The 22,453-nt window shown below is 46.3% G+C and overlaps 1 protein-coding gene across 2 annotated transcripts in view; it reads right to left on the bottom strand.

The window, feature by feature from the left end:
• The window catches only part of nrip1b (nuclear receptor interacting protein 1b), a 38,631-nt gene extending 16,483 nt beyond the window's left edge, over positions 1–22,148 (bottom strand). Inside the window, exons 1-2 of one of the 2 annotated variants that reach the window (XM_031871569.1) lie at positions 21,824–22,148; positions 16,490–16,571 (exon numbers count right to left, since the gene is read on the bottom strand). The gene's annotated coding sequence lies outside the window, so the exon portion shown is untranslated. The remainder of the gene's footprint in view (positions 1–16,489; positions 16,572–21,823) is intronic. The other variant, XM_031871567.1, reaches the window with a different exon arrangement.
• Positions 22,149–22,453: the final 305 nt, after the last annotated feature.

Here is a 22,453-nt window from a genome sequence, read left to right on the forward strand (position 1 = left end):
GGGGGGGGGTAAGAGGAACAAACTCGACTGTGAATTGACAGGGCCCTAATTTCCGTTCGTTTTTCATTTGGAAGGACGGCTTACGGGGGGGGCACACCATATCAAACACATACCGGAGTTGCCTGGAGGCTGAAACAAAGCGCCCTCAATGTTACACAGCACACACACACACACACACACATATATATACAGGCGATAGGAGTGTGTGACAGAGGGAGAGAGAGAGAGACAACGCCACCCTATGCATCAGCAGGGATATTTCATTATGTACATAACGAGTGCCATTAATCGCTCTTAACAAGAGGACACAACCTCACCTTGGCAGTCTCTCTCTCACACACAGACACACACACACACACACACAGCGGGGAAGGTGGGGGGGGGGCATGGAAATATCTACAGTGTGCGCAGAAATTAAAATTCACCACACTGTAAGGATCCGCCGCCTACTTTTGACCGAGCGCATCACGGTCCCCCCGGGGTGGGGGTGGGGTGGAGGCAAGCCAGCGCTCACATAGAAGCCGCTCATCTGATGGAGGCGCGAACAAGTAAAAAAAGGGGAAATAAATATATAAATACGAGTGGATGTGGGGGGGATGCCGCAGTGGCGGTTGCTGAAGGGGGCTTGTGCCCTTGACATACTGACACTGGCAGAGGAGAGGGGGGGTGGTAGCCGTCATGTGACACTCTTGTCACTCGCCTCATCACCCGCCCGTCCACCCTGCCACCTGGCAGCCCCCCCCCCAACATATCGCCCACCTTCGCACGACCTCATCCTCCACTGACCTGACGCCGCGTTGCGCCCCCACAACCCTCCTCCTCCTCCACCTATGCCCACCGCCACCCCCACCCATCCTGCCCCTCTGCAGTCCCAGCACCCTGTCTGCCCCACCCCTAGCGCTCTGTCTCGCGCTCTGTCTCCCCTCTCCCCTCTCCCTCCCCCCGCGGCTGTGCAGCAAGGTCAGGCGGGTCACCGTGTCCTCATCTGTAATCCGCTGCCATTCGTCAGCAGCCCCGGCCGGGACAGGAGGAGAGGGAGAGGAGAGGAGAGGGAGGAGAGGCAGGCGCTCCGACGAGGGGAGAATGCCCAATTAGGCAGCTGTCACACACACACACACACACACACACACACACACACACACACACACACAGCTCAGCAGAGCAGAGAGATAGAAAGAGAGGAGGGAGGGAGGAAGGAAGGCTGCAGAATCAGCCTACTGTCCACAGACAGGGGGGGGGTCTGCGGGTGTACATGAATTCTTTCAGCTGTGAGTGTCTGTGTATTGTTATGCTGTGTGTGTGTGTGTGTGTGGGGGAGTGGGCAGGTCAACTACAGTTTAGACATATATGACTATCTGAAGTATGTCAACAGGAGGGGCTGACTTTTGAGGATACAAGTCAAATTTGATGAAAGGGCAACTACTCTTGAAATGAGACCAGAGTGTTCAGCTGGGTACCTCTCTCGTCTGTCACCACAAAATGAATGAGATGACCAGGGAGGAGTGTCTGGGTGCTACTGGGGACAGAAGAAGAAACACCTAATTGCCAGTTAAACTAACCCAAAGGCCGGGTCACCGAGTACCCAGCCAGAGTAGACTGTGGATGTTCTTTACAGTACCAGACGAGCGAGCACATCTCAAACGAGTGACAAATATCCCATAATTGGATCGTTCATCACCGGCAAACACATCTGTTTTTGAGTAATGGGGAAACTAATCTGCGAAAATGATACAGAGGCGACTCCACGCCGGGGAACCGGGGGAGAAGATTTACACCAGAACGATTCAGGACTGGAGCCCGTACCTATTGATTGTTTGGTCTAAATGCTTCCTCGTCTAATCAAAAGAAATAGTCAAAATGGTGCCATGCCAACGGGGGTGACTAACAGGTGCGATTGAAACACGAGGAAACTCCACTTTAAATGTCAAAGTTCATAAGGGTTCAGTGGAGCTTCAAATCCAGCTTTGAGTGGTTGGTGTTCTAAAGAATTGCATTACAAGTGTGAGGGACACTTATCCCGTAAATCCTGTCTGAGTAGAAAGTACAGTTCATGGAGTCTAGGACTAGATTTCATAGAGGCTGGAGGCATATGTTGCTCCACCTTCGAGCCACAGGTGTGTGGGGACAGGCATCCTCCCTGCTCCACACACAGAATGGAGGGGAGGACAGTGCAGGCCAGTTGCAATAATATAGTTAGAGCATGCAAAGGGGATAAACACTGAAATACCCCGAGCAACGCTCCACAGACGGGACTCTCCCTGCTGCAATTTGAATGACAATTTATTATTCATCACTAGAAGTGACCTGTTCCAAGGTACCAACACTCTGTCTCATTATATTTCTGTATTCTGTGGCAAAATATAAACCTGAGCAGAGTTGGGCAGTCAAGCACGCAACACGTTCCAGTGATGTAACATTTTATGTCAGTGTCATTGATTACAGTTTGAAAGTCAGCGGTTACATCACAGTTACTTCTCCCAGTAACGCACCGTTTGGTTTCTCTCAAAACATATTTTCTTAAAAAAAGACAAAGAAATTGCCAAAATAACACCATTTATCATAGCTGAAGCTGCAAAAATGACATTATTGTCAGATTTCCCACAGTCCATGAACACATCTTGTGTGACAACGGCCTCCGGCAGGAGTAGTAACCAAGTTGGTGCTTAAAATAGTGTTTTTTTTTATCAGAGTCACTATGTCGTTTTAAAAAAAATCTCCAGGGATAGTCAGGGATCATCTGGGTTTATGTAGAGTTGGATGTGTGAAGCTAAGCTAGCTGATGACGGTCAGTAAATCCCTCCAAACTGAAGGCTACCTGCTCGTTAAAGCACAAGGCCTTGTTTTCTATTTCTACACCTGTTAAATGCTGAGGATGTTATTTTAAAGGCACTGTACAGAGCTGGGCTTGGTAACGGAAGCAAAGCAATTTAATGAGTAATTAGTGAAGTAATGTATTACTTTTATTGCTGAGTAACATGTAATCAGTAACTGATTACAGTCTTTATTGGGAAGAAATAGTGCTTATACTACTAGTTTGATTGTATAGGGAAACAAAGTTTATTTCTGAATTAATAAGACATAAAAAGTTTGAATTTTCTATTAAACACCACATATTTTAGTACAAATCAAAATATATTATATAAAATATTGAATATACATGTAAAAAACCCTCCTATACTTCGTAACAATGTAATAAGACAAGGAAGCCGGGAGACTAGAGGTACTATGATGTTTATTAAGGTCACTGTAAAATCCCTATCAGGTCCCGCAGACACACCACAAGGCCTTATGGGAACACTTGAGTCATTTCTGCTGGGCTGTATCACTGTGTGGCTCCACCCACCTCTCTTGATTGTTATTATAATGACTCAGTGTTTTGTCGGCCAGTTCCTGCTCCGCTCCTGCAGCACTGAAAGTACCTAAAGTGCTCCCAAAGTCTAAAGATTGTAATCTGCGATGTCATATTGATGCATGGCCCGAAGCGGCTCCATTAGCGGCCGGGGAGACTGACTTTGTGGACTCATACGATGTCTGCCTGTACTTTTTACATCTACAAGGGAATTTAGATGATAGTCGGGGCTATTAGTTCTGTTCCAGAAACCATAGCCTTATCTTCGTCCAAAAGAATCAGCCCCATTACTTTCCCCTTGTACTTCTTTTCCAATCCATTGTGTGTTGGTGTGAAATCATAGGTGAGGAGGTGTTTCTCATTTCTGGCTATGGATGATAAAAACGGTATTAGTCTAGAGGTAATAACACACTCTCAAGGCCAACTTTTGGGCTGTACAAAATAATAAGTGGATTCTATTAATAATGTGATACTTTACTGAGGGAAATCCTGCTGGTGATGCAGTGCTCCTCTTAAGGCCAGACACACTGTTCTTCATGCACTGGTATATTGAGAGATGACATGTCTTCATTCAGACTAGTGGAAAGAAAACACCCAAAATACACATTTGGGTGTTTCTTTTACTACTTTGTCTCTTTACATCTGTAGATTTCTACTAAATTCACCAAAAGTTAGTTAATGCTGCCTTTGCATATTTTAGTATAACATTTCAGAAAACTTGTAGTACAGAAATAATCATCTTAATGTCAGTAATCAGCTAGGGACGTTTCAAGGTGATATCTACTAGTTACATTGTTGACCCTATTCACCTGTAGTGTCTTCTCTTGATCATTACTCAGTACAGCATCCTGCTAAAAGCAAGGACTGGATCTCAGGTCCTGGGCTGAAGGCCCGTCTGTCCCCACACCCCTCTGTAGCCCTGATATGTGTGCTGTGGTAGGACGAGACACCGTTCTCCCCGTGCAGTCGCCGTGTAATGGGCACTGCAATTCGATACCCGATTGACCGACGGACACATGACTACAATGTAAACAAAAAGTGGACGAGCAAGTTTACACGGCGTTCTCTATTCTCTCAGCGCAACTGCATGACATTCAGTGAAGAGACGATTCTGTCGCTCTCACAGCTTGGCCGCTTGATTGAAATGTGTATAAAAATAGCTATTTATTAACAAGTTGACTTTGTAATATCTGTGGAGGGACTACAACTCGCTAACAGCAATGATTAAATATGTGCATTTATCCCTGATAAATAAACAAATAAATAAAATGTGGTGAGGGTTGTCACCTGTCAGAATATAAGTAAGAAATGCTAACGCTAAGCAAAAATTCTCTTTTAGCTTTAGACCACATACATACAACAGATACGTTGTTTCAGTGTTTCCAACACATAAGCTAAAATCTTAACAGCATAATGCACATTTAATGTATGATTTATTTCATCATAATCTATCAGGTTACTAGAATAACCACCTTGCGATCGTATTCTCCCGTCAACCAGTCATGTTGCAGGTTACATCTGTGTCATTACTTCATCCCATTTTTCTTACTAGACACTTGTGTGTCACAATTAGCATATTCATTCTTGACTTATGGCCAAAAACTGGTTTTGTGAAGTCACAGTGACCTTTGACCACCGAAATCTAATCAATTCATCCTCGAGTCCAAGTGGATGTTTGTGCCAAATCTGAAGAAATTCCCCTCCAGGCGATCCTGAAATATCACCAGATTGGGACGAATGGACAACCAGCTAAAAAAAAGACACATTACAGTGTAATAAAGGCTCTATTACACAAATCTCCACAGAGATTTTGACTTGTCAGAGCAGGAAAAGCACAGGTGTTACCGATAACATTACCAGGGGCTCTGTTCTATTCAAGTGTCCCAGTGAGCCGTGGCAGTGAGCCAGCACGCACAACACCAGGACCTGAGACAGAAGCAGCTAAATGGAATTCAGCCCTCATTCATTTTGTTATTCACGCCGGTGCTTTCCCTGCTGAAACCCGTCAAAATACCCCGTTTAAAAAATATTCCCGAGTCGTTCAAATGAACACTTCAGGAACTGACTGGGTGTGCAGGAAAACATAGTTTTGCAGGCTTGGACATCAATTATTACATTACTACATTACATCAAAACGATAAGCTAATCCAAGCTAATCAGTGCTCGCACACTATAGTTGAACTGTTAAACAGCACAGTGTGTGCTCTCTGGAGTGACAGCTGATTGGTCCAAAAAGTTAAGATTCACTTCAGCTAACATCACACTTTATAGTCTCAACCCTCAGCTGAAGAGCTTTTGGAAGCATCCGCCATCCGTCTGTCCCTTTAAATAACTTTTTTCTCTCTCTTCTCTACCTCCCCCCTCCCCCTTGAGTTTATCACTGTGACACTTCTCTCTTCCATCTTTCCCTCTCTCTCTCACACACACACACACACACACACACACACACACACACACACACACACACACACACAGTGTGGTTGGCAACTACAAAGCAGTTAGCCAAGCATCTCTTGGCTCCGAGCAGAGAGAATAAGACACTCTCATTACTGCCCTTAAAAAGCTCCTGCCCTCACACAAAAAAATCCACTGTGGACCCAGACGGCAGCGCACAAAAGTCACAGGAAAGATTCAAGGAGTTAAGAGGCCATTTTTCCCCTTACAACTCAATTCTGGTTGTGTGTGTGTGCATGTCTGTGGTTGATGGTTTCTGCCCCCCCTCGGTTCCCCTTTCCTGTTCCTCTTTAATGTCACAGGGCTGGCTCATATGACCTTGAGCAGCAGCGTTGGCACGGCAAGAGCGAGCGCTGCCTCGCCTGCGGGCACCCTTGAACTGGATCTGCGAGACGAAAAAAAAAAAAGAAAACCTTCACGCGGCCTGATAGACATGTCAGCCCTCCTACACCCCCCTCTTTCTCCACAGCTCTTTTATTCAATCTACGCCACTCTTTATCTGTTCCCCTGGTGGTAAGAAATTTATCAGAATGCTGTATCTTTAACCTCGCTGTCGGACTAAGATAGAAACAGAATTTCAAAATGTCTGACCGGCCTGCACAGATTTATTTTTAAACCTCCTTAATGCACAAGCCCCGTGCTGTTTCAGGGAAAGGGGATTGGTGGTGGGGGGTGCTCTATGGAATACACCTGCGTGATGCGATTGTTTGTCCCTCCTCGCTCCGCTCAGAGCTGTTGGCACACTCCGACCTGGAGCTTCAAAACAAACAACCCCAACCAGTCTGTTCCAAGGATGAGCGCCCAGGCTCGCCGGCCAATCAAGATTCTCCAACTACGAGGGGGGGGCGCCCCGGAGCCCGTGTTTTGACAGGTTGACGATGACCCGCCGGGTCCCCGAATGAAGACCTCTGATTTTCCAAGGTAAACACTGTGGTGCATAGTCCAAAGTCGGGCTTCGCTCTTGCATGAGAGCCGAGTCCACTGTAAAAGCACAAAGAAGGCTTTTTTTTAAATCAGCGTGCAAACATTGCGGCACCCTCCTTGCGACGGCGACTCGGGACCACCAGGGTTCAAGTGATACAGTAAATATTTGCTTTGCCCTGTTAGAGGCAATGTGTTCAATACTGGGTGTTTGAAAATTCACCAAAAAGGCCTTTTCTTTTGAACAGAACGCGCACACACCACACAACAGCATGCGTTTGTGTGTGTGGACTGTACTGGAGGTCTGGGCAATCTGAGACTGGCCCAGCCCTCCTGCTGGTTCTCTTCATGCCTGACCTTTTCAAAACTGTAATGTTATCACATGTCACACGCAGGCCTGCTGGAAACCATCTGCTAAAGACACTGTGGTGGCTCCCAATCACCCAAAAAAGCTCAGCGTGTCTCACGTTCACACACAGAAAGACAGACGGCGCACTCCCCCTCAGAGGCTGTCGTCGTGCGACGTGAGCCATGAGCAGTCTCCTCAATTAGCATTAAGGGGCTTTTGCACAGAGACATGAAGTTGTGGGGCTAAGAATAACATGAGACAGGTCTGCTGCCCCGGCAGGGCTCGGGAGCTGTGGCCCCGAGAGCTAACCGGAGTCTCGCTGCTAATCCGATCCCCCCTGCCATGTTTAGCCCCACCTCGGGATATTATGTTATGTTTGCTAGTGCGACATCTTGGCTAATAGGGCTGGGTTTGGTTTTTTGCACAGAGCGAAACCAATACGATTAACATTTGTTTGCACTGATACAGTGATACAAACTCTAATGAACCGTGTGTTTATTTGCTGTGGAATCCCTCCCATCAAAAACTAAAATCTAGTTTTCATATCAGGGAGATGGGTGTGTTGAGATACTGAAAAGGCCCACTATACCCCCCCCCCCCACACACACACACACACACAGAGCCAAAAAAACAGGCTCGGTTGTGGAGGCACCACAGCGTCCTGGGAGATTCATTACAGGCAGATTTGTTCCACATAGTGAAATATGAGTGAGCTCTACTGCCTGAAAATTGCATTGCTCCATAAGCAGACCCCGATGCAGGAATAAGCCCCGATTCTATTTTTTCTATATGAGCTCAAAACAACAGCCACAGCAATTACTTGTGAGGAAGAGATCAAACCCAGTGTTTATCCCGCTTTGTCTGTCTGAGACGCAGTAAGAAGACACAGAGGATATGAAAGCACAGACCCATTTCAAATCAATATCAAAAATATATGGTGGCTGTGGATAAGGCCTTCCCCCGCAGCTTGAGGGCAATTTGCCAAAACATCAACACGAGCAAAATTCCCCCTCCACTGGGGATGAACCGATTCTTAGGTACCACGTCGATGCCAGAATTCTGCAAACCTGACGTTACACATCTTTACACCGTAGGTACTGGGCCAGATTGCGTTAAAATGGAAAGGACGCAGTAAAAACGTATTGTTTTCCCTGAAAATGCTTCAACAAATCCGTGTTTCTAATCGACAGGAGAGCTAGTTAGCCGTTAAGAGATTCATCAGAGAGCTGGGGTTCACACCTGGCTCAAACTTGACCTGTAGTTTACTAACTGCTAACAGCCGGTCCTGCTCTGCTAAATAACGGAGCTAACGCAGAGTTCAAGAATAGATTTCAAGCTTCTTCTCATTACTTACAGGGCACTAAGTGGTGCTGCTCCTCAATACATCTCAGATCTTTTATCTTTTATCCCCGTGTGACCCTGGTCATAGTTTGAGATCCTCGGGACCGGGACCTTCGGTCTATTCCAGTCTCTCGGCTGAAGACGAAGGGGGACGGCCCCAAGGCCCGAGGAAATGAGGCAGGCTGAGTCAGTGGCTTCTTTTAAATCTGAGCTCAAAGGGTTTATCGCCCTGCCTAGCCTGAGTTCACCTGATAATAGTTTAAATTTGTATTAAAAGAAATATATATATACAGTATATTCCATAAAAATGATTTAAAATGTTTGCTATTTTAATTACTATGTTAGTACTTTTATTTTGTTGTTGCTGAGTTTTTTTGTATTTGTTTTGCTATATAAATATAGATTTCATTAGTACAGCTAACATTGACAAAGGTTGCATTGAGATTCAAGCTCTTTCCAGGAAAGTATTCCCTTATTAGGTCATCATGATGTGTTCAAATGTCATCTCATTAAATGTAGTTTTTAGCGAGAAACTTATAATCCTGTTGTTTGAAGGGGATGTTTTCACAGCAATATAAAATAAATATTCGATAGGTAATTATGACCTGTTTGACTTCCTAACACTATCCTAACATCCCTACTCACGACTAAGACTTGTTCTCAAATTAAAGATCAATAATGGGTCTGGTTCAGCCAGCACTGCAGCAATACTGGAGTTCCTTTGAAAAGTTCAGCAGAAGGCAGCTGTTGTTGTTTTATGGTCAGAAAACATGAATACCTCATGAGGGCTCTTGTAGGCAAATGATCTCTTCACATGTCTGGCATCGGCACAGATGATATGCACTGCAGCTGTATCGCCGTCTCTCAACCACAGTTGAACTCGGTACAGTAAATAACCTGACCTGAATTAAAGTCGAGCGGATCTGGGAGAGAGCGGCCTTCATTTAGAAAACAGCAGCCCGCGCGTCAGGGGAAGGGAAATGTGAATAGATCGGTGCTCCGAGCTTGTCAGGTCTGACTGCGATAATCAAACGGTATTACTGGAGACTGAGAGGGGGAGAGGGGGGGAGGGGAGGTATAGGAGGTGGCAGCGCTTCAGAGGCTCCTGCACTACTGTAAGGGTTACATGTGCGTGTGTGTGTCTGTTCTTTCTTTTTGAAGTGTGCGGCTGGGGAGTGAGGAGAGACCTCGGCGCTCAGCTTGGGGCGTATAATCTATGGTTCATTTGCAGCTTTTCTCCCCAGTATGACAAGCCGTTTACAAGACGTAGCCTCTGCTGCTGACCCAGTTCTGAGAGGCTGCGTCCTCGCGACAGGGCTCTGCCTCCCCATCAGGCCCTGCTCCTCGTCTAACTGACGATAACACCGCCACCCTCTGCCTCCGTGAACTGTGGGAAAAAAAAAATAGGTCGCCCTGACCCACTTTTCTTCTTCTTTCTTTTTTTCTTCTCTCTCTCTCTCCTCCCTAACATTGTGCAAGGAGTGCTGCAGAGCATGATCGAGGGAGACAGTACAAGGGAGAGGGAGACAAAGGAAGAAAAGAAGTGAAAAAAAAAAGAGAGACTTCTCTGTGACGAGTCCCTGCACTTTGGCGATGCCTTCCTGTGGCCTCTGGAACAGGAGGGGCGACTCTTATCAGTGGGCCAGCTGTGAGTTTGGCAAAAACACTCCCACGCATTGATGCAACAACTGCCCCCGAGGGTTGAGCGCCATCTACATGCCCTCATCGGCACGCCTTCTGATTTCTACATCTCCTCTTCTAGGTGGCCATTATCTCACATCTTTCTCAGAATGCTAAATGGGGTCCTCCGCCGTATTTAAAACACGCTTTTCTGCAGTTATCTAACAAGATATGGCATGTCGCCAAAGTCAGAAAGAAATGATGAGCCTCTCTCTCTATGGGAGATGTTACGGGGGCCAGCTGTCCTAATGCCCGGTAGCATGACACTGCCCCCCCCCCCCCCTCTCGAATGCCTCTGCACTGGTTAGGACAGCTCATGATGAATCTAGGATCACGCACGGCGCTCTCATGCACGGCGCTCTCATGCACACCCTCCCCTTGTTAAGCCTTGCTCGCTCACGCGCTGCTTCGGTAATCCCGGCGTACGTGAAGCGCTGCTCGGCCGCGTTCCTCTGACAATGGCTGAGGGTTTCACTCATTTGTAACACAGATTCCGCAACGCCCCTCGCATCGGCGTTTGAAGCCATTGTGAGGAACCTAATCGACGCTGCACCTTTGGCTGCTGATTTAAATATTAATGCGCCGGAAATCATCACTCACTCTGGTGCCTTGGCATCGCTTAGCAACCATTGTTTAGCTCTGTTCCAGCTATATTTGTCGGAGTGAGTGACATTTAATTATCACCTTTAACCTTTAACTGAACTGAATCATTCTATGCAACCACAGCACGACTTGTATTATTTTGTACTGCCAACCTCTTACAAATGGACTCTTTGAGCATTAGCGGGCCTCATGTTAGCGCCCTGGTGTCACAGTTTGCCCCGCACCACAACATTAGTCCCACCAGATGCTAGCCACTACATGTGTTCTCGTGTGGGCTCATTTGCATCAGCCACTGTTTGACACTCCGCTCTAAAAAACCAGAGGAGGGTTGACCCGCCACTAAACTCTTACCAGCCCGGTGCTAAGCCCCTGCGTGCTAATGGTGACCCGTGCACACAGACATGTTGGTGCCTCAGAGACGAGTCATGGAGCCTGCTGCTCCACTTTCCTCTGCTGCCAGAACGCGCTGCAAAAGCGACGGGGCTGTGCTGGGTCTTACTTTTTTACCATCAAACATACGAACCACAGAGAGCAAAATGGACGATGGAGAAAGCAGAGTAGGGGTGTAAGGTCTCTTTATTCGACAGGGGGGGCTGACGGAGGTTCTAGTTCCAGTTTAAGGGGGTGGATGTGGGTCAAGCACTGCCTCCTCATAAGCACCAAGGTCAACGCTGAATGGAAGGGAAGGTGGCTTAGAGAGAGAGAGGCCCTGGATAACCCACATTCGTCTGGCTCTTGTGCCAGCACCAGCCCCAAAGGTGTAAACACAGTTACACAAACACATAGCTTCTCCGTGCTAACCCAAGGTGTGTGTGTGTGCAAAAATAAAAGATCTCACACGTTATACAAGCTTAAAGGCCTAAGGCTTTTTTTCATGAGATCAATTCACATTGTCAAGATATTTTCTTCAAATGTTTTTGTCACGAGTACTTTCACACAGAAAGTGAATGTTACGAGGCAAAATACGAAGGCAGCGCAGACCAGATCCACTCCTCCTATTCTCACCTTTCAAAATAAAAGCCCTGGATGTATACTCTGCATAACTGTTTACCAGAGGGAACAGAAATTCACTTCAATAAAATAGTTCAGCCCAGACAGACTGAGAGACGCTGCTCAGGGTCGGTCAATAGGATCCTGCTAGTTGGTCCTCAGCCTGCGCAATTCTTTTGAAATCTTGTATTAATAAAAAGCCTGCAACTGTTGCAAATTCGCATCCCTGCCGGTATGGAAAATATTGATGCCTAATTCCTATTGTTATTTTCGTGTTTCCATAACCTTTTTGAAACCCAAACGAGGCTCAACTTAAAATGTCGTATGTTAGCAACACGTGTGCGCTGCTGCTCTCTTTCGACATAACACAGTTATACAAGAGGGCCTCCGATTGTCTGACAATCAAACTTCCAAAGCTTAAGGTTCCTCTGGGCTGCTTTGTGTGTGTGTGTGTGTGTGTGTGTGTGTGTGTGTGTGAGAACTAAAGGTGTATTCAGGTGGGCAGCACATGTCTCTCTGATTTGAAATGTCAAGTCCTAGCAGGCGATCACCTTTATTTTAGTGCGTCAAACAAGACAACTGTCTGAACATAATCAAGGCAGCTCAAGAAGTGTTGGGGAGCACAGGGGAGGGCACTGCGCTAATGATTTGGAGTTTGGTTCACGCTGGGGCCATCATGACGTAAAGAAAAAGTCTAACAAGCACTGAAGGAAAATATCAATATTTGTGAAAGAAGATAGAATGGACCAGAATACTCAGGTGCCAAGATAATACAAAAAGAATCCAAATATCACAAAAACGTTTTTAGGCTTGGCTGAGATGAGGTTCCTCTCCACTGAGGAGGCTAAAAGCAGAGGCAGAATAAAACAGTGTCCTCATCCCTCCACTCACATTAACAAATGAAACCAACTGAAATGTAGTATTTAAATCCAGTTTTTAAATTGTTTTTCACCGTTTGAGCTTCGACTGGCGATCTTTTAATGACATCATTACTTCCCTCTTCTGCTATTGGATAATGGTTCTCCAACTGAAGAATTGGCACCACCTACTGCTTATCTCCAAGAACCAACTCCTTATAAGCACGGTAGTGGACGGAAACAAGCATTCATTCACATATTCCTTCGCAGACTTTCTCGAAATTCGGTTAAAATTTGCGATTCATTTGAATGGAAACTTAGCTAATGACCCAAAACACAGAGACAACACGGGAGTGTCTGAAGGACAACTGTTGAGAATGTCCCAGAGCAGCCAAGCCAGAGAGAGAGAGACCTGAAAATGTCCGTCCATTGACGGTCTCCACTCAAACTCGAGAGAGCTCGAGAGGATTTGCAGAGAGGAATGGCAGAAAATCCCCCAAATCCAGGTGCGCACAGCTTGTTGCGTCACATCCAAGAAGCTGGAAATGCTGCCAAAGGTGCTTCAAATAAGTACTGTGTTAAGGGTCTAAATAATAATATTTGCATTGTCATTATGGGACAGTTTGTGTAGATTGATAAGGGAAAAATACATCAAGATACTTTAGCACAAGGCTGCATGATGAAAAAATGTGGAAAAAGGGAAGGGGTCTATCGTATCACTTATCTCCCCGACCGCCTGTGTTCATCCTGACAAACTGATGGCAGCAGTCTTGCATAATGCCTCAGTCCTTTTATTAAAGATGAAGACCATGCTATGTCTCGGCCTGTTTTCTAATAACAATCCCCGACATTTGGCTCCACAGAGTAAAGAAAGAGGACATCTCTGTGAAAACAAGACTGGAAATGAGTCTTTGCCTCCTCTTATAGTTGCCTAGAGACCCTGAGTGCAACCTCTCCTGTCAGACACTGTATTACATTCATATCAGGGCGTGGCTAAACAAATCCTCAGATGAACTTATTATTATCTCAAGCTTACAATTTACAGTAGTTGGACTGATGGCGCTGCGAGTCGTTTTTTCATCGCTTGACAAAATCTATTCTATTTAATTCAATTAGATATTTAACGGTACATTATATTGTGTCATTCTGATGATACATTTCAGTTGTTTATTAAAATGTGAAGAATCACAACATTGTAAAATTGTGATCCTGTTTTTTGTTGTCAAATGACAAAGACTTGAACTGTACTGTGGGTGAGTTTGAGTTGTAACATGCCACAAGAAACCCAAATAAGTTCACTGACAACATTTAAAAAGATACTTATCCCACTCTGGGATTTAAGGACTAGATGACATTTTGTGTCACAACACACGCCAAATGGAGACAGGACATGAAAATGGGCTGCGACTAGCCTAAAGTCCCTCTGATTGTCCAATTCTACAACTACAGTGTAAAGACACAGCAGTGTACAATATTCAGACTCGGATGTAGAAAGACTAGGATCCGTTACGGCCTGTTTTTAACAAAGTGGGCTATCCCGATTTACCCAGCCATATGGTAAATATATCCAGGGGGCAGAAATGTTACCGTAGTCACACATAAAAATACTCTGAAGCAGAAGCAGTAGCGCGCTCTAAGGCGAGACACAGTGAGCCAGCGCGGTTTAAACAGCGGGGCAGCTGTAGGGAGTGAGCGAAGGCAACTGCAATAACACAAACCCTAGCAGCCAGCTCAGTCGGGACATGAATCACTCTGGACATGAGGCGACCTTTCCCTGACATATGCTGGTATCAGTGATTGAGAACTGAGAGGATGACTCAACCTGCCCGGTTCGTCACCACCGCGGTCAAAGAGGAGGGGGGGGGGGACCTGTGGCCGCTCTTCTGTGACGCAACCTTGACACCATTTGACCTTGGGGGAAGGGGGGGTGACCACCCGAATGAAGGGCAGCCGCCCCCCCCCCAGCTGCATGCCTCGTCCTCGTAGACATACAAGGTCAGGAGAGAGGATCGGGGGTGAGGCGTGTCACATGATTGGAGAGTTGCTTAAAAAGCCTCCTCAGCAATCAGGTCAAGGTCACGCTCTCGCCTAATGCCACAGGAAAAAAAGAGGAGTGAGTGTGTGTGTGTGGGGAGGAGTGCACAAAGGGAGACGGGGGGGCACGTACTCCTCTACATGTTCAGCAGTCCTTGCTAACTTGAAAACACAAGCTATGATTCTATTAGCCGTATTAATCTTCCTGCTTAGTGGACACTTTTATTCAAAGTCACTTACACGATTATCACTCTTGCACATCTCCCTCCGTTGCTGCCGCTGGATATTTACTGGAGGAATCCAGGTTAATTGCCTTTGCTCAAAGGCAGAGGGTGAGCAGGAGTATGAGCCAGCAATCTTCTGGTCACCAGTCCATTTTCCCAAAGTAATAGGTCATACGGCTGCCCGGAGTCATCCGCTCCGGCGCTCTCCATCTCCTCTCAAATGGCCTCTCTGCCGCTGGCCGCCTTCTAACGCGGTTATGAGGAAGCTGCACTCCCGAGCCGTGGTCTTTTCGGTCTGTTTACCCAGCTCCAGTGAGGACGCCACCTTGCTAATGGATTCACAAGTGGGGTGGCGGTTCACAAAAGGACAGTGTGTTTCAGGAAATTCCAGAAGCCTCTTTCAGGGAAAGATGGGTACCGAGTTGTGCCGAGTGTCCTCGGCCCACACTTTGTGGTGTGGGAGTGCATTTATTTTTATTTATTCAGACATTATTTAACTATGAAGACTTTTGTTGCTGAATTTTACTATGTTGTTAAAATATTTTTTTGAAAGTGCAATGAGTCTTTTATGTATTTATTGACAAATTGGAAATGGAGTGAACGGTTTCTGTAAGCCAGCACAAGGCCGGTCTTCATGCACCTTAGGAGACAGTCTCTTTGGGCCAATAACCTACCGGTTTGCTTGGAGTAACACAAAATGAGGTATTTCAGGAGAGATTCAGTGATTGGAAACTAATGTGCTGCAGATCTATCTGAACTCGCACTGCTCCGACTCTCCACGGCCACCCGCACAGGTCCCTTGTTGCCCAGCAACCACTCAGCTCATCACCAGAAGCCAAAAAGTTACACAATTACAGTTCTAAGCCAAAAGGATTGTGGGGGGGGGTATCATCGTTCGTCACATTATATCCAGCTTCTATCTGATGTGGGTGTGAATGACTGAGGAAGAGGGGGAACCCTAGCTCCTGTGTTCTCCACCCATCTTGCAGAGCCAAGCAATGTGACAGAGTGAAAATAAGCCAAATATTGACAGTAGAATGCTGTACCAGGAACTGAATTGCTGGCAGCGTAAGAGAGCAGCTCTCGGATACAAAGTTTAACGATCAATTCCCCCGAACCTCACCTGTTTTGCAACGGAAATAAATCCACCACCTCGTGGCATGTACCGCATATACTGCTCCCCCCTCCCCCCCTGTGCAATATATCCATCATTCATTCATAAATTCTGAAAACTCCTCTTTAGCTAATTGCATGGGAAAATTTAATTTCAAACGAAAGCTTTTAAAAGAGAAAGATATAATTAAGTTGCAGGGATCTCTCTGGCCCCTCCTTGCCCAGGAGGGCCCGGGTGGAGTGGGGGCGCTGCGATCCGAGCAGCGCTGCACCACACTGCTCCGTGTCAGGGAAGTCATACACCCATGTTTAAAGCAGAGCGTTACGTAAAGCCTCCCCCTCTGCACAGGCTTACTGCACCAGACGCTGTGTCCTTGCCTGGGCTGCTCAAGGTTCCCAAAAGGACAGGCTGCTAAGAAGTTGGGAAGGACAGGGCCCTGTGATAGCCTGCAAAGAGGGAGGGAGGGAGGGAGGGGAGGCAGGGATCTGCTGCCTGTGACAGCTTTGGACTTTGAATTCAGCGCCAGACAGGCTCATGCATCAATCCCTCAACTTACAAAGACAAGCCACTAACCTTGACGAGGCCAGGGACTCTTCAGGAATGAGTGGCATTTTCACTTAGCCCCTGCTTCTCCCCAGCACTCCCGCCACATAACCTGGTTAAAATAAGACACAGTTGAGTAACAGCCGGCCTCACTCCCTGGACTTTGTGACCCGGTGTTCTAGCCCTCAAACCCTTAGGCCTCTTAGGGCATGTCAGGGACATATGCATTAATACACAAATAGCGCGGGGAGCATCGGCCTTGTCCAATGCCTGTTAGGAGCAGCTTGGTTTGAGCGAGGCATGACGCAAGACCCTCCAGATCAACAACTGTTTTATCACAGACTTAGTTACCAACATTCTCCGACAGTTGCAGACGAAAATCTACGAGCACGCGGACAAGTATCTGCAGTCTTTCTCCACTGTGAGGAAACAGGGCAGACGCCCTCCATCACATGTTCACACAGGCTGGGTATTCCTCTTATCTGCCCCCCACCCACTCTGTCACGCCTGCGACATTGGTCTGCTCGTGACAAAAGCAGAGACCTTCCCTATCCGTCTGACTGCAGCATCCTGGCAAGCACGCTCACCACAATGGTAGAGTATACCTTCCTGCTGCACCTCTACAGCCCCAGGGCAGCAGCGCTGCTACAGGAGCAAGAGAGGCAGAGAGGCACAGAGGGAGTGAGTGCCACATCAGCCCAGTAAAAAGAGTCAGCTCCTCTCACGTCACCCAGGAGGCCTGCTCCTACATGCTACATCTCCTCAGTCTTTACTGAACCTATCAGGAGGGGAGGGACAGCAGAGAGTCGCCGTTAGCTCAGTAGCCACCGTGACAAGGTAGCTTGATGCCGTTTGTCTCTCTGCTCCGCCTCATTGATCGGCACACTTAGGCTTCCACAGCTGTTGTTTACCAAACGGGCCGATACTTCATGTGGGTAAATTCATTTGACCCATTCGCTCTCTCTCTCTTCCGTTCTCCCTCCCCTTTCGGTGAGCAATTTCTGCAAAGTCTAAATAATTCACGGCAATTGCAATCAGCAGCGATCAATCGGTGGGGATAATTGAGGGGCCCTGTCATTGCGCCAAGGCCAAGGTGAAGCGTGAAGGCAGAGGGGTGGAGAGTTGGAGTTGAGGGTGAAGTGGGATGAGGGGGGGTGGGTGGGGGGGGAGGAGACGATGTCATTCAACAGATGAGCTCTGGCTAGTGTAGCTCTCAGGCGTTGCAGCGGAGGCGGCCATCTTTCTTCCCCTCTAGCATTTTGTCATTCAGCGTCCAGGAGCGATGGCAGCGAAGACGCATTTAGCGGTTCCTGCCTCGTCATCAAAGTGAGGCCCATTGACTTTGGCTGCCTTCCGTTCATGACAGAAGTACCAACAGGAGCCCGGAGTAATCGTCTCCGAATGAGATAGTGCTGCTATAACTAAGAGCCTTTACTAAAACAAAACTCTTGGATTTCAGAAAGCAGAAATGACTTCAGTCATTTTATGCCTTGCTTTCTGACACCGCGGCCTCTTTCTTTGGGTATTCTAGTGGCAGAATATTCAGAGAAAGAAAATACATAATCAGTAAACAGCAAGTCTCCACGTGTCTCTTAATACATCTGCCTTACTGATTTAACACTAGGATAGTGCACTGTCCACAATGAACGTGATCGACGACATTGATGTTAAGAAAGCTCCACTCGTAGAAAGCTCTGCTGTGTATCAAATCAAGCGCTTCCTTAACTAGCAGCCATCCAGAAGTTTTCGCTCCACTTTTGAGGAGCCGTCATGCCGCTGCACACGCACTCTACGGCAGCAGCCTATGAGAACTTTACTGAATAACTATTCTACTCTGCAGTCCAGAGAAGAAGAATAATGTACTGAATATTACTCTGCGGAAAGTACACAGAATTCAGGATTTAATGCAAAGATGTATTCATCAGCAGGAACGTAGAACAGCGTGAAAGTGAAAGCACTGTTCTGTTGATTCAAATGTGAAAGTGCCATACAAATATGTTGTCCCTAAAACCAATGAATAATCGTGATAAATAAATCCTGATCAAAAATAATCGTGATTATCACTTTGGCCATAATTGTGCAGCCCTAATATTCATTTTTTATTCAGTTGTTACATCAATCTGTTTACACTTTCCAGCTCTTCGTCATATCCATTCCAAAACATTTTCCATTCAAATTGTATGCAGCCTGGCCCTGTGGTGTGTACGATGCTGTAGTCTGTAATACACTGGTGTGAGATAAGCAGCGAGGAGGAGCTGGAGGCACAGAGAAGAGTCAATACTGAAAACCGATCATTTCAAACACCCTGATCGGTCCTCACTCACTAATCTCATATTGGCTCTTTCTCTCATCAATTTAAGATAAATGCTTTAGTCCAAGTTTGAAATTCACAACATAACTGCCGCGGCATAAATCTCCTCCCAATATCAGCAGCAGCACTGAGATCTGTTATTAGTTGAGTGTCTACTGAATAAACAAACAATAAAGGAGAACAATAATTTGGCTTAATGGACGCTCCACACTAAAATGATAGAGCCCGAAACAATTAGAGAAATGAGCTTGTGGCCAAAGGGGGGGTCTCCGGTTTGAATCCTCCGTGGGCTGACAAAGTGCGGGCCGTGAGTAAGTAGATGAGAAATGCTTCTCCTCCTCAACATCTACTGTCAAAGTGCCCTTGAACAATGTTCGGTGGCCAACAACACAAGTGCTGGGCAGCTCCCAGGTCTATAATAAATCAAAAAGCCTGCAGTAAATGCATGACACTTGTTCTGGTAGATTGCACATTAGGTTTTTTTCGGTTTGCAGACTGTATCTCAGCAATCAAAAGCGAGATGCCACCCAGAGTTTTGTCAGCCATGTGCATGTCTCATGCTATTGTGTGACTGACAGATTTACAGACAGCGGGGTGTGGAGCTGGCACAGTGGTAGTGGTTAGAGAGGCTGTTAGTGGAGATAAGTGGCCGGGCAGGTACTCCTCCTGTATCTGTGGCATCATCCTGTATAAAAAATACATTACATCAAATGACTGAAACAAGGGGAGAGGAAAGTCACCAAGTGACAACAAGCACTGTGATGCGGTAGCTACTTTTTTATGCTGTACTGACACATATTATCGATAAAACACAAAAGATGTGCAGAATACAGCTGCATAACACAATTACACACGCACGCCTAAACACGCCACTCTTCTGCAGCAGCAGCCGCGCTTTGATGGCAGATAAGATTTGCTGTCACGAAAGGCAGCGGATGAGAGAGTGGAGCAGCAGAGTCCGGTCTTGTGACTGCTCAGCAGCCTCCACATCATTTGCATTCGGCCATTTGAATGTCCTCTGGTTCTGTTGCAGGCTACTGCACATCACTCAACAGCAGCTCCCTGGACAATAGCAGATGGCCCAGTCAAATCGAGCTGCATCCAACACAGACGCTCCTTTTGAGTTACTGGTCAGACACAGACACAGACACACACACACACACACACTGGTTCTTCTTAAAGTGCTACTTAAAAAAGTCGGGCTATAAATGTGCAGGTTTGAGTTATCTGTGGCAAAAGAGGACACGCTGAACTACCTTGAACATCTTGTGTAAGTTCAGGTCAAATAATTAAGCAGCTTAAATGCTCAACAAAAGGAGGGCTAAAAGGCAGACCTCCAGACACAGACAGCATTTAGTAGGCTTTACAAAAAGTTTGACTTCTCTCCACCTTACTTTTAGATTGTCGGGTCTGAAGTTACAGCAGCTCTGTGAAAGTGTAGCACAGAACAGAGAGCTTTTTGTTTTTCCTCATCCTCCCATTACGACATCCAAACAGGTCTGCCGCTTGAAGCTGAATTGCCCTTTTGGAACGTGAACTGAAGTTCTCTGCCCTCTTTCCTGTAACTCGTGGCAAACATCAGCCCTTGACCTTTCGCCTCCTCGCCGATCCAAAGTCCAATGAAGCAACAGGACATTTCAGGAGAAATGAACACCTACACAAAACGCCATTCAAAAAAAAAGAAAAACTCTCACTGGTAGTTACTGAAAAAAAAACATCCAAGTCTTTTGAACTCTATCAAAACATATCTGACATGATGGCGCAGCGATGTTGACAGGCTGCAACAGACCGACTGCATTTTGGCCTCATATCCTTCCAAACATCTGAAGGGACCTGCCAGTGGTTACAGACCGTTTCTCTTTGAAGGATTTGGAAGCAATGCAAAACAAAATGAGCATCATTAATAAGCCAAGATCATGGCTGTTTATGATGCATTCAAAAAGGAAAATGTTGTAGCAACAGACAGAGAGACATTGCTTTGTTACATTTTTAACTACCTTGGCCTACACTGTATTTACTGTACGTGCTCGGGAGATTAGGGCCATTGTCACCGACTTCCCCCTGAGTGGCACTGCAAAGTCTAATTCAGAAAATGACACTGCAGGGGCATATACATATACTCAAGGTACATTTAAGACTCTTTCAGACAATACAATTTATACCCTCCCCAAAAAAAAGCTCCAAGTGAACTATGAGTCTGTCATGGGGGAGATTTTTCATTAGGCAGCCTAATATATCCAAGACATAGCTATCATTTAGCCCCACAAACCACATTCATGACTCCAGCTCAACACAGAACTACACGCAAGGCCTAGACGTTCATTCAAAACCCTTTGAGAATTGTATTTATTTATTTATTTTATTAAAGGAGCAGGACCTGCCAATGGTCATTTACAGAACAGTGCAGCTGTGAAGTGTTTCCCATTGGTGGTGCTAAAACTACTCCACACATAGACGTTTTGACCCAGTGTGACATAAACGGTACTAACGTTACATTACTGCTACATTACTGTTACATTGTGACATGGTACGGCCTTATGGTGTGTTGTTCACCACAAATTAGCTCGTGTGGCGGTTTAATTCATTCTGCGATCAGCGTGACAGTAGCGTTACAGAAGCCTATAAATACACTTTCATTCGATTCCGCTACGGTCGGTCCGTATACGGAACATGAACTACAATTGACATTCATTTCCTCGGCTGTATTCTCACAGATAAATCCTCTAATGTAGGCCTAATTTACTGGTCAGATGGCGGCCAGGAAACACGGACAGTGGCTGTTCTGACTAAGCGACTCCGTGGGCTAAAACCCGCACACAGCCTGGTCCATTTTCCGCGTCTTTATGCAGCGGTTTTTTTCAGCGCGACATCCATATGCGGCTCTGTGCCGCCGTACGACACGCAAACAGCCCCCTCCTAGCCTCGAATAAATACGCTACCGTCTCGTACAATCCTCGACATCGCGTCCTGTGTATTATTCCACCCTCCCGGTGCTAACAGTAATTCTTCAGATATGACAGTGGTTTATATGTTAGCACGTAAAGAGCCCATACCTGCGCTGTCCACCCCGCAGTCAGCCGGAGAGGCGCATCGTTGTTATTCGACAGGAGGAGGCAAATCCAATGAAAAACGGTCGCGTCCGTCTTGACACTTCAGGCGGGGGAACAAAGATGGCGAGGCAGGCTTTTAAAAAACAAAATTGTTAGTCCAAAAAGATGCCTCGGTGTTTGTGTGTGTACGTGTGTGTGCGTGTGTGTGTGTGTGCTGCGACTGCGAGCCGAGGCGTGTAGCGTGTAGTCTGTGGGAATTGTTTATTCTCGGAGTCCCTAGCTGTGGACAAGTGAGCGGAGACAGACACACTCCTCCTCCTCTGCTGCCGCTGACACCACCCTTAAAGGAACAAGCCTACACCCACTCACTGCCACCGCACACAGTCATAATGATATCTATAGTCTAACGGTAATAACAATATCACAATAACACTAATCACAACAATAGTCTAATAATGGTAATAACAATATCACAATAACACTAATAACAATAGTCTAATAATAACAATAACAATATCACAATAACACAAATAACAACACTAGCCTAATAATGGTAATAACAATATCACAATAACACTAATCACAACAATAGTCTAATAATGGTAATAACAATATCACAATAATACAAATAAC

Source organism: Anarrhichthys ocellatus, unplaced genomic scaffold, assembly GCF_004355925.1.
Source record: "Anarrhichthys ocellatus isolate YVR2014 unplaced genomic scaffold, GSC_Weel_1.0 scaffold59, whole genome shotgun sequence".
Lineage (NCBI taxonomy): Eukaryota > Metazoa > Chordata > Actinopteri > Perciformes > Anarhichadidae > Anarrhichthys > Anarrhichthys ocellatus.